This window comes from Orcinus orca, chromosome 10, assembly GCF_937001465.1.
Source record: "Orcinus orca chromosome 10, mOrcOrc1.1, whole genome shotgun sequence".
In the NCBI taxonomy this organism is placed as follows: domain Eukaryota; kingdom Metazoa; phylum Chordata; class Mammalia; order Artiodactyla; family Delphinidae; genus Orcinus; species Orcinus orca.
Window position 1 is genome coordinate 84,956,045 of NC_064568.1, and position 13,370 is coordinate 84,969,414.

General features: G+C 42.8%; 1 long non-coding RNA gene and 1 other non-coding gene across 2 annotated transcripts in view; one reads left to right on the forward strand and one right to left on the reverse strand.

Annotated features, from left to right (window-relative positions):
• Positions 1 to 11,234: 11,234 nt before the first annotated feature.
• LOC117202676 (uncharacterized) overlaps positions 11,235 to 13,370 on the reverse strand; it is a 2,368-nt gene continuing 232 nt past the window's right edge. Inside the window, exons 1-3 of the long non-coding RNA XR_004485143.2 lie at positions 13,121 to 13,370; positions 12,830 to 12,912; positions 11,235 to 12,475 (exon numbers count right to left, since the gene is read on the reverse strand). The exon at positions 13,121 to 13,370 is cut by the window's right edge and continues 232 nt beyond it. This is a non-coding gene — a long non-coding RNA (uncharacterized LOC117202676). The remainder of the gene's footprint in view (positions 12,476 to 12,829; positions 12,913 to 13,120) is intronic.
• Positions 12,374 to 12,445, forward strand: TRNAW-CCA (transfer RNA tryptophan (anticodon CCA)). The gene has a single exon. It is a non-coding gene; the product is annotated as a tRNA-Trp (tRNA).

A 13,370-nucleotide genomic window follows, 5' to 3' on the forward strand; every position in this document is an offset into this window, starting at 1 on the left:
CAATGCATGGAGCATAACCAAATTTCCTCCCAATATCTGACAAATGTCATTGTCGTGAGGACTAAAGGAACAGTGAAAAATCAGTTGTTGTCACCTTCCTAATACAGTAGATTTTTTATTGACAGAGTAGGTTCTAGCAATTTTTCCTGAAACTAAAGCATCATGTTTTTTTGTTTGACTAGTCATTATTTCCCACAGCAACCTACAGAGGACTTCCCCGTTTCTGTATTTTTGTTCTTCCCTCCATAAAATTTAACCCTAGATTGTATACTGTTTTGTACCATTTCCTAGCTATTTTGTACTGGTAATGGCTTTACAGTGAAAACCCTGTATGTCCTAATAAAGGATAATTTTTTAAAAAGGTAAATATATAAAAAGAAAGTGTCAATGATTTATTTAACTTATTAATTAATAAGAAAACCAGTAAAAATGTTAAAAGTGGTTCAAATGAGGATTTGATTTATAAAATCTTATATTCTCTATCAGAGAGAAGTCGTCTGCGTCACCAAGCACAAGAACCATTTGTATTACTCTCACTGTTCTATAAGTTAACATCTGCCTCTACAAAGTTGTAAATGGTCTAGAAAAAGAAACAAGGGCTCAGTCCTACAGAATCAGAGATCTCCAGTGTGAGGTCTGCTAGACAGTGTCAGTATTCCATTGAAGAGATACCCAGTAATCTTTTTTTTTTTTTTTTTTTTTTTTTTTGTGGTTGGTACGCAGGCCTCTCACTGTTGTGGCCTCTCCTGTTGCGGAGCACAGGCTCCGGACGCGCAGGCTCAGCGGCCATGGCTCACGGGCCCAGCCGCTCCGCGGCATGTGGGATCTTCCTGGACCGGGGCATGAACCCGTGTCCCCTGCATCAGCAGGTGGACTCTCAACCACTGCGCCACCAGGGAAGCCCTAATAATTTTTAATGTGAAAACATAGTTAACAAATTTGGGGACTACTGGGGACTAACATATTTGGGACTGTGCCTCCCAAACCTTCAACATCTTTTACATTCTTGACATTTTTTTTTCAATAGTATGAGAAGGTCTGTGCAGATGCAGCTTCAGGCCCCCCAGGACATATACACACATCTGCCCTCTATACAGAATTCTGAATCCTCCCCTCGCTTTCTCACAAGAAAACTAGAGTTCTCTGAAGTGAATCAGATCACAGAAAAGGAGGGAAGAATCTCATTCATTCCAACTTTGCTCCTTTTCAGGAGCAGATCACATTTCAGAATCCCACTGTACCCTCTTTCTAAGACACCAATCATAAAAGCCGAGAGTTACCCAGTGCTCTCCCTGCTCTAGGAGCTGTGTGCATCCCCAGGACTCAAGCCCCAGTGGTGCGAGTTTCTGTTTATTCTCCTCTTTGCACCAAACCTGCCAGGGAGGTATTATGGTCCCAATTTTTGCATAAAATTGAGGCTGAGAGAAGTTGAATAATGGAGCAAAGTCACTCAGCCAGCGAGTAGCAATGCCAGAGTGAACCTGGCTCAGTCTGGCACAAAGCCTGACCTCTAAACCGATTCAGCTGTGCGGCAGGCCTGCCCTGTTGCTGTGGCCGCCTGCGCTGACCCCGAGGAACAGGACCTCAGCTCAGACCAGCCAGTTAGGGGGCAAATCTGCATCTGTGCAGGCCCATGAGCCAGCCAGCGAGGGCAGGAGAGGAAGCTCTGGCCAGCTGAGAAGTGTCACACAACAGTGCAAAGTTCCTTGGTTCAAGCCCAACGGCTCTTTTTCCTGCCCGAACAGAGTTTATTTGGCCAGAGAACAACATGAAAGGGATACTATGGTTTTCTTGTTCCTTCTCTCAGACTTTTATCTACACTTACCTCCCACACATGTTCCTGCCCATCTCCCCTTTCTCCTCTGCTCCCCGTTTCTAGCACCTTGGCTTCAGTGATAGGAAACCTTTCTTCTCCGGAGTTTGTCAGAATTGGGTCACAGGAGCAGAAGAGTCTGGCCCAGATGCTGGACCAGGAGAGGCCAGGCAGGGGGGTGCACAATATCGCTCCCCCCACCCCCCACCGCCTGCAGAGCGGGGCTCTGCTGCACATCCAGCAACACGGCTGCTGAGACAGAAGAAGGGAAGAGCCAGGGCGGTGACGAGGCCTAGAAACAGGGAGTGTGTGGAAGTAACAGAAACCAGGGTGGAGAGCTGCCCCAGGAGGACCCCCAGGGGCCTGGGGAGGAAACAGCCCTGTCAACAGGAGCCTTCCTGGTCCCGGGATAAAACCTTAGGCCAGGAAAGTTTTTATAATCTTCCTTCTCAAAGTTCAGGTTGGCATTTAAAGCAGGTACGTTCATTCAACAAGCACTCCTCATTTGTGTGCCAGGTATTGTATTAGGAGCCAAGGGTGCAATAACTAGAACACAGGTTCTGCTGGCCGGGAATCCTCAGCAAAGAATTACCATTTATTATGTGCCAGCCATCATTCTAAGTGGTTTACACATGTACGAACTTCTGAGTCCTTACAAGAACCCTGGGAAGTAGGCACTGTTACCCCATCACCACCATCCTCATCATGCTCACTTTATAGATGCAGGAAGTGAGGCAGAAAGAGATTCAGTGACTTGTCACAATTAGAGGAGAGTGACTCTAGACTTTGAAATCAGGCTGCTTGGCCCCAGGTCTGCTGGGGGCCAAACATCACGGACCAAAGAGAGCAATGTGTTGGTGTTGTGATGAGGGAAGTGACAGGAAACCTAGGGAGACTTCCAGGAGGGGGCAGCCTCTGAGGTGTAACTTGGAGAAAAAGAGAGATCCAGTGGCTAATACAATTAACATCCAGTTCAAATTTGAATGTCAGATAAATAACAAATAATATTTTTGGTTAATATGTCCCAAATATGCATGAGACAAATTTAAATGGGCATCCTGGATTTTTATTTGTGAAATCTGGCAACAATACTCCTCAGTCAAATGTTTGCTTGGATAAAGACTACTTTGTCAGGGGTTGAGTGTTGGAGGAGGTGAAACTGCAGGGCTGACGGGGACGGTCACTGAGGGCCTTGGATGCCACGCTTAGCATTTTATACTTTATTGTCATAAAAGGATGTAAAAGGAGAGGGGTTAGAAGGACCAGATTAAATGTGTGCTTTATGAAGGTCTCTCTCAGGACCACATGGAGGAAGGACAGGGAAGGCAACAGGAAGTAGGGAAACTATTGTAACAGCTGCGAGAGAGGTTCCAGTGACTTGGATGGAGACCAAGGGGCTGAAAAGGAGAGGGCAGGTCCAGGAGAGTGTAAGGTGACTAGGCTGGCTTGAGAGGCGCATCACCTATGCAGGGGCACGGGATCCAGACTCAGTAGGGCGCCACTCTTGGGTTAATGCTCTGCTGTTGCCATCTTGAAATTCTTAATAATTTTATCTTTGAACTTGTGTATTTTAAGTGAAGTCCAATGGGCCACCAGAGCACGCTCATGAGGAAAGGATATAATCAGAATATGTGTGTCCACCATTTTGGCAGCTCCATTCCAGTTACAGTCTTTGTGATGCCCCATGAGCACAGAATTCCGGGGGGCCCACGAAGCGTGTGAATTCAGTGAGACTCAGAGTGACTACAAGGTAAGCAAGTTACACATACAACTGAGTAAATGCGGTGCTGACAGCCCCTAGGGGCCATGCTTCCCTTTTGAAGCAAACTTTGCTTCAGATGCAAAAAAAGTCAATGAAGTCCTAAGAAACACAATCCTATCATACCCTTTCGTGTGTTACTTCCTTGTATTTGCCAACCACTTATGCTTAAAATGATGACAGAGAAGGTCAGGAAAAGATAGGGCAACACATCACTCCTTTTTTCTCAGTCCTTCCTCATTTATCGATAAGTCAAAGAGTGTGTTGGTAGGATGTACATATATGAAGAAGAGAAATAAAAACAGTGGAGTTAGTTTTGCGCATGGTTTCCATTGTTCTGGTAAGAGTGAAATACATGTACACTCTATGAGATACAAATGGTGTAATTTTAGTGATTCTGCTCCGGAGTTAAATGCTCTGATATTTGCCTTTACAACTGACATTGCACATTATAAAGATGGACAGTGGAATTCACGTTAAGAATTAAAAATCTAATCTTTCTTTACTCAGAACAGTATTAACTAACAAAAGCCACTATGATGAGTTGAGGGAAAGACAGACTGTAGAGGGAAGAGAAAAGCTTTCTATTTTAGTATTTTTAAAGGCTCTTTCCCTGCGTTTTGAACAACGGGCTCCACATTTTCATTGTGTCCTGCAAAGTCCATTGCCTCAGCTCTGGGTAGAAATGGCACCTGCTGGAGGAGGGGGTAGAGAGAATGACTTTGCTGGCTTATTCCAAGGTCATGGTTTGGTGACTAAGGAAGGCAGTAGTACTTCTAGTACTACTAGTGACGGCAGCCAGGAGGCAGCGCAGGTGATGCGTGGTGATGGCAGCTCCTCACCTCTTGCGTTGGAGGTGCCTGGGGGACGTTTAGGCAGAACAATCCTCAGCTGGAGAGGCAGGCCTGGTGCCTAAGAGAGAGATGGATTATTCATGAGAGGCGGGCCTCGGGTTAAATGGTCAAAGCCTTTCAGGGAGCAGTCAGAGAGAGGGCGGGAGAAGAGCTGTTCACGTTGGCAGAGCAGTTGCTAAGGCCTGTAACCCATTTGTTCCTCACCTTAGGAGGTGAGGGTTACTGTCCACATTTTACAGGTGAGGAGGTGGCTCAAAACCTTCCCTGACCACTCCCTCCTCCTCTGTCTTTTTTTTTTTTTTTTTTTTTTTTGCGGTACGCGGGCCTCTCACTGTTGTGGCCTCTCCCGTTGCGGAGCACAGGCTCCGGACACGCAGGCTCAGCGGCCATGGCTCACGGGCCCAGCCGCTGCGTGGCACGTGGGATCCTCCCAGGCCGGGGGGCACGAACCCGCGTCCCCTGCATCTGCAGGCAGACTCTCAACCACTGCGCCACCAGGGAAGCCCCCTCTGCCTTTCTTTATCTCTCTTCTGTTCTTAATTTTTCTCCATAACATTTAGGTCACCATCTGACATATTGTATATGTTACTTATTTATTTTCTCTCTCCCTCTCACTAGCATGCCACTCCCTGAGGGCAGACTTTTGTTACATTTTGAGTAATGCTCTTTTTGTCTCAACTGAGCTCTGACATGAGGACCCATGGGTGACGGGTTTTTCAGCATTACCACAGAAATGGATTTAATAAAACTGTAAGATAAAGGTCCATTACTCTTGATACCCCACTCGCATGTGTCTCTTCATTTTGTCATGTATAAAGCATGCTTATTTTTTTTTGATCCTCAACATTTCATGCTGAGATAAAATAAAATGTATCAATATTAACATATACACACTACTATATATAAAATAGATAAACAACAAGGACCCATTGTATAGCACAGGGAACTCTACTCAATATCTTGTAATAACATATAATGGAAAAGAATCTGAAAAAGAATATATATACATATATATGTATATAACCAGATCACTTTGCTGTAAACTTGAAACTAACACAACATTGTAAATTAACTATACTTCAAAAAAAAAAATCTCAGAAAAAAATGTGGGTAGGAATCATTATCCAGCTGGGTTGTTTCTGTGAGGCAAAAATGAAACAGTATCTATAACACGTTGTAAAATGTAAGGTCCCTATGAATGTCACTAACCGCTGTCCAGAAAATTATTTTTTCCCTTTAGTAACTTGCTTGTCCCTCTCCCCTGCTCTACTTCTCATTCCTCCTTCCAGCCCTCCTACGCCACCTCTTTCTCCTTCCTCCCCTTCCTTCCCATTCTCCACCCCCCACCCCCGCGCTTTCCTCCTCCCTCTCTTTCCTCCCTCCTCCTCCCTCTCCCTCTCCTGGGCTCTAGTCCCTTCCCCCACGTCTCCTTCTGCCCCCTCCGCCACCTCTGACTTCTGATAATTATCTTTAGGCTTTTCCGCCTCCTGGTGGCCAATATACATCAGTGCATGTGCTACGTGCCTGGGAAACAGTCTCCGTCTCTCTACCAGAATGAAAGGAGTGGGTAATAAACAGGCAAGCCAAGGGCTGTGCTGTGCAGAATCCCCAAAGCCGAAAGACGTGGTGTTTTCCCGCAAGAACATTATAAAAGATTTAGAAGGTCCCATGAATAGATTAGGATTCTGTAGGCCACAAATTCAGGAGTTAATTCTGTATGCTTATTTAATATACAATATAAACTGAGGTATATCTCAGTCCCCAGTCCTTTTCTGCTTAGTGGCAGGACCTTAGCCAAATCGGGCTACATCTAAGTCAGTGGGCTTTGTCTTAGTCCAGGACTTTATCAACTAACTTGGGGACTCCACGTTTTTACGGAATTTTATCTCAGTTTGCGCATGAAGAGAAGAGCTCTTTGTCCAGGTACCCGGAAGAGTTGCCGGCTCTCAACTGATATCTGCCCACTAGGAGATCTGCCGCTACATCCTTGTGCGCTGGTTTCTCAGAACCTCGCAAATCCCCGCGTCTTTCTTTTACATCCTGGCGAGGTGTCCGGGGGGACTGTGCGCCTCTCAGCCACATGCACACCGAGCGGGACCCGGAAACCTGCTTCAGTGGAGCTTCCGTTCCACGCTGTGGTTCTGCCTCAGCTCCTCCGGAAACCGGGTCCACTGGGTTCCTGCATCTTTTTTTCTAAAGTAATCTTGATTTTTTTTTTTTTTTTAACTGTGATCCACAGTAAGAAATACATTTTATATTGTAACTCAAGACAGCATCCATATTTATATAGATACCATTTGCTCTTATACCTTTTTGTTCTATTTGATATTTTTAAAATGTTGGTCGCTACTCAATGTGTTGATTTTACAATCCATTAATGAACCAGGACCTGCAGGTTGAAAAGAGGTTGAAAAGCACTGTCCTATGATTATTGTCTGTGGCATAAACTTTATGCCTCAAGTCCTGCAGGTCTCTGCTTTGTTACCCAAAAGACAGGATTTTGAGGCTCGAAAGTTTACTTTCAAATTACAGTTTTTGACATGGATATTTTAAAATGATTTTGAAAGTAAAGATGCACTTATGTCTCATCATATTAATGCTGTAAGAACACTTTTATTCTGGCATGAGGCCGAGCAGAGTTTTCTGATGCAAAAAGATAAATACATGAGTTAACATTTCTTAATATTTTCTTGCCTACACCTTCTCCCAAATATGCCAAGGTGGCATATTGATTATTTTGCATTAAAGTTACTTGAGAAACGTTCAGTACAAGAAGAATACTCTGACTCTCCTTTTTCTCACTGAGAAAGTTTCCATGGAAAGGTATCCTCCCTATGCCGAGAGGATGGAGGACATCCTTATCTGGGGAGACAGGGAATTGGAGGCTGAGAAAGCTGTATACACAAACTTTGTTACTTCTTCATTAATTTGCTGCCCCGAGCAAAAAACCCTTTGTTTTGTCAAATCTTCACAAATAATTGATTATTTGTGTCTAAAAAGGAACATAAACAGCCTGCTTTGGTCACTTCTTAGGTCCTATGCCTAAGGGGCTTCCATATACACCAAATTAAATTTCTTTTTCTCCTGTTAATCTGTCTTATAACAATTTGATTGTTAGACCAGCCAAAATAAACTAGAAGGGTAAAGGAAAATTGTTCCACGCCTACACGAGGGATCTGGAATTTTTTCTGTAAAAGGCTGAATATTATATATTTTTGGCTTTTCTGGCCATGTGGTCTCTGTCATAACTACACTTGTGTTGCAGCCATAGATGAATGGACATGGCTGTGTCCCAATGAAACCTTATTTATTTATGGGCACTAAAATTTGAATATTATATAATTTCGATGTGTCACAGAATATTCTTCTTCTTTCCATTTATATTCAACCATCTAAAAATGTAAAAACAGCTGTGAGTGATACAAAAACAGATGATGGGCTAGATTTGGCTCAAGGACTATGCTTGCCGACTCCTGCTTTAATCTAACGACTTGACAGTTGAGAACTTTCCCAAGGCCTGGTTTTAAAATTCTACAAAAAAATTGGGAAGTGATTTACTCAAATGAAGGAAATCTGGTGAAGGAACTGACCTTAAATCATAGCTTGACTCTTTGTTAAAGTGCTTTATATTTAATACAAATCAAAATGCATAAGTGAATTATTAGCATTTCTATACCTGCGATCTACTGTGTGTTTTATATACTGGATGCTTATATCTTAAAAAGGAAAACTTTCTATTTAGTGGAATATTTGTAATTTGTTGTTCTCTATGATGTTTATGCTATAAAACTTAGGCACTTCTATAAATACATATAAAATGTAAATGTGTGTGATACTAGAGTTCTTATAAGTGTTACTGCATACTAAAAGGAATTGATCCAAAGGGCAAACTCTAATGAGAAGATTCATTTATAGGTTTATTACAAAAATTTTTTTTTGTAGATTTCATACTTTGATCATAGCTGAGGGGGTGGCGGGGTGTGTGGATACTGTGTCAAGTTGCCTGTTGTCAGGTTCATCCCCTACCCTTCTCTTGCTCTGCTCTGTACCACAAGGAACTACATTTCCCAGGCTTCCTTCCCCTCTGGCTTCTGGGTAGGCGTAGCCAATGGGAGGACTGACAAAAGATTGGAATGCGGGAGGAAGGCAGAATCCAGGGCATTTCTCCATCTCTCTGCTTCCTATAGCATTTTCTGCTGCAGCTGCATCTGTTCTCAGACTAGAGCTCCTCCCTCTGGCATCCTAGTTCCTGCTACTCATCCCTGGGTCATCCTCTGTTCTAGCCCCCGCTCTGGGCTCTAACACCACCTCTTCCCATTGTCCCTCCATCTTTAGGAGCATAACAGCTTCTTGCTGTTGATAATCTCTGCATTACCCTCCTGTGAGTCCCTATACTGACAGCCAGTTCATTTTGCTCTCTCTTACAATGTCTCTTAAATATGGCCCAGACCATCTGCTCCTTGAAGGTTGGGAAGGCAATCTCTGATATGAAATCATAACTCAAAAGACAGACACCTAAGGACTCTTAAGTGTAAACTTTAATTTTCTCTCCTGAAAAGTCAGGTTACTGACACTGTTAAAGTCCGCTGACCAAAGACCTCCAGGAATACACTTGTAATCAAAGTTAGGTTTGGGGAGAGAGCACACTGGAGGAATCTTGGGGCATCTAGCTAAAAGGGAGTTGGGAGAAGCTTATTATTCTGAGGAGGGTGTGAGGAAATCAGACATCAGTTATGGATTGGGTGTTGTCAGGAAGCAGGGCAATTCAGTGAGTAGGTATTTCAGTAATCTTTATGTAGGAGGAAGGAGGATTAAAGTGGGGCTGGAGCTGTTACTGGTCAGAAAGCACAGTCACTTAAGCTGGAAAGGGGGTTACTTATCTCTGTGATTGCAGGGTATCCTTATCTCTCTCCTGTTTCAGACATAGTTATGGAGGGACCTTGTCTCCACCTTGTTCTATCACAGGTAACAGAGTGGCCTTGTCTGATTATTGTTGATACTGTAAAATATTGTGTTCAAGTGTCCTGGCATTTAGCTTCCAGCTCCTGGAATTTTTTTTTTTTTTAATAGTTGTGACACCAACCTCACAGACATATTGAGAAGATTGAATATAATTATATAACACCATATAAAAATTCAGAGAAATGTTTTCGGGCACATAGTAAGTGCTTAAAATAAATATTAGCTTCTTCTTATTGTCGTTATTGCTAAGCAGTGATAGACTAGACCCTGGGGCCAGCTTGTACTGGTTTGCAGGAGCCAACTGTACACATCTCTACCTAGCTCAACATTCAATGATTTCAGTGACTTCACAGCTGTAGCTTGAGTCAGCTATGGTAGGAGAATCTATACCAGAATAGTGTTTTCCCCTGGAGAGCTGGTTATTAAACATATCAACATACCACTGCCTGGGATGACCAGGAGCCTCAATAGCCCAGTGAGAAATGAATGTGGAAATGGAAGGGCACTTAAGAAAAGTATTTGTTTTGATTGGAGTCAGAAGAAATTGGGAAGTCAGTCTAAAGTAAAGTCATACCTAATATGAAGTCCACATTATTATGAGAATTTTAGGGCAGTATAACATTTGCAGAGCACCACTATCCATTTCTACATTTCTTTTTTTTTAATGTGTACAAAGCTTTATTTTTTCTTGATCAATATATTTTTATTGAAGTATAGTTGATTTACAATGTGTTAGTTTCTGCTGTATAGCAAAGTGATTGTTATACACACACACACACACACACACACACACATATATATATATATACATTCTTTTTTAAAAATATTCTTTCCCATTATGGTTTATCATAGGCTATGGAATATAGTTCTCTGTGCTATTCAGTAGGACCTTGTTGTTTATGCATTCTATATATAAAAGCTTACATCTGCTGACCTCAACCTCCCACTCCATCCCTCTCCCAACCCCCTCTCCCTTGGCAACCACCAGTCTGTTCTCTATGTCTGTGATTCTGTTTTTGTTTCATAGTTAGGTTCATTTGTGTCATATTTTAGATTCCACATATAAGTGATATCATACGGTATTAGTCTTTCTCTTTCTGACTTACTTCACTTAGTATGATAATCTCTAGTTGCACGTTTCTATATTTCTGCCCAGCTTGGATTTATAAGGTGAGGAAGTGAAGTGCAGGAAGAATCCTAAATTAGTTTACAAAATAATTATACATTATTAACGAGGTAATAATTTTTAGAATTTTGGAGAAATTTGTGTATTTTCTGCCATATGTGTAGCATGTGTGTGCCAATGACTCCCATTACTTTATCACTTGGTGTATTATGAGAAAGATGTAATTCTGATATTTAGAGTTAAGCACTAAAATGTGGGACATTAATAAGCAAGCAATAGTAAAACAGTATTGTATTAGTGATACCAGCTGCTTTATAGCACCCATAAAAAAACCATAGAAAAACCCCCATAAATCTCAGTTTTTCACCTCAATAAATGTTTTTCTCTCAGGCAACATCTAGTGCAGATTGTCTGGCTGGTCTTCACATGGTCGCTGAGAGACTACTGTGTGACTTTGGAGTCTAGGACCATGGAGTCCTCTGCGTTTGACAGATAGAAGCAAAGGGACATAGAGAGGAACCCCCCAAGGAGAGGCTTTCCTGGGTCAAGCTTCAAAGTTTCAAACTGGCCGGTTACAATTCTTTCCACATTCCATTGTCCAGATCTCAGCCACATGGCCGAAACTAATTGCAAGGGAGGCTAGGAAATGGAGTTTAGACTGAATGTTTGGGTCCCCCCCCAAATTCATAGGTGATTCAGTGGAACCTCATGAACGGGATTAGTGTCCTTATAAAAGAGACCCCAGAGGACTCCCTGGCCCCTGCCACCACGTGAGGAACAGCCATACTGAACTGCTAATGCCTTGATCTTGGACTTCCCAGCCTCCAGAACTGTGAGAAAGAAATGTTTTTTTTTGTTTAAGCCACCTAGTCTATGATATTTTGTGATAGCACCCCAAACAGACCAAGACAATTGTATTTCCAAGAAAAGGAAACAGACTTTGATAACTACTCTAGCAGCCTCTGCTGCAATAACTTACCACGTGTTCTGTGTCACAGGGGATCCACAACCAAAATGAGGGACATATATCAAGTCTGAGAGTCTGATTTCTTAGAGAGGCCACCATCCCTCTGGGTCAACTTCCTGGTGTTTGTTCTTAGCAGGGAGTGGTAGCCATGCTATGGTGAGGTGGCTGTGGTAGCCAAAGAGGATATGTTATGTGGAGGGCAAGCTGACCTCTCAGACGGGCCCCCAAAGAGGCTGTGCCTTAGCTTTTAGTTTAGTTATTTTCAATAGGTAATCAATAAATATAGAAGTAAAATATATGGTATACTAGATGCTGATATATAGTATGCAGCATCTAGCCTAGGAAAAGCAAGGAAAAGAGATAAGGAGAATCAGAGGCACACAATTTTGAGACTACTGGACAGGATATTCTGAAAAATGATCCACTACTGTAAAACAGACGCACCTCCTCTGAAAATTAAAATTTCCAGCTCTTAATCTTGAAAAATGGGTCCAGAGCGCAGGATTCCTTTTTCAGAATATCTTTTTCTAGGAGTTCAAAGCGACCTCTCCCTTATTTACATCTCGGGAAAAAATCTCATTGAGATTCGAAACCCGCCTGCAGTTTCCCAGACAGGCGCTTTAATAGTCAAACCCTGGTGACGGGATCACTCGCTCCCTCCGGCAAAAAAGATTTCCTGCTCTTCTTAGGGGCAGTTTCAGATCCAGTGATCAGATTAGAAAGAACTCTCGCAGTATGAAATCGATCATTTCAACTAAGGACAAGAGCGGGTGTAAGGAGACGCCGCTGTCGCGCAGATGGGATTCGGCACAATTAAACTTCACTTACTTGGTACAGATGATTAATTTCATAGATCAGGTTGACAGGTAAAGGAAAAGGGGGGCTCCCGCAGGACCTCGTGGCGCAACGGTAGCGCGTCTGACTCCAGATCAGAAGGTTGCGTGTTCAAATCACGTCGGGGTCAACTGTTTTAGTGTCTGTGGGGTGTACTGGTCTATGAAGTGAAACGTAGAGAACGACAAAAATTCCTTCCCTGCTTTCTCCAAAGTTGGATACCCTTAAGACACCTTTAGAAAGTAAATAAATACGTAGGTGTACACTACTGTTACGCGCTTTGGGGGTTTTTCTCTGGGCCCATAAAGACATTTTTATTCTTTTGTTGCAAAAGACATTTTTCTTTCATTGCAAACGTTCTGAATTTCACTCTTCACTAACTCCCAGCCTTCTCTCCACGCTCACTTCTGTGCTCCCCGACCCATCTCCTGACCCACGTCTCTCTCCAACCGTCAGAAGCTTAGCAGATCTTCTCAGACAACTAGTCACATTCGAGGGGGTGACCTCAGCTCACCTGCTTCACACCTGGGTCAGCTTTTCCTTGCTAGAGAGCTTACATAGCAGGCAGATTCATGGCTCTCTGCGATTCCCCTGCTCCTGCAAACCATGGAAAGAGTCAGTTCATTTCCGCTTGCAGAAAACCTGAACGTAGTTTTTTGTTTGGTTTGTTTTCTTTTGCCAAATTGAGACTAGAGGAAATGAACCATTACATCAGAGAAAGTTAATCCTCTGGGCTAGAAGTTCCCTGAACCCCCTAAAACTCTATGTTAAAAAAAAATGTACAGGAATGTGCATTTTTTCTTACCTGGGACTCGAGAACCCTCCAACAGATTATGAACGGTCACATGACAGCATGGAAGAAAGGGAAAGCACAATTATTTCATCAGAGCCTATTATTTTGTATAACTTAGAATGACTTTAAAACATGACATATGGAATATCAGCAGATATTTTGTTATAGATGTAATGTACACATTCACATAGCACCTAGTAACAGACATTACATCTAAGCATGCCTTTGTGCATGGGAAAGAGTATCCAAAGTAATCTTTATC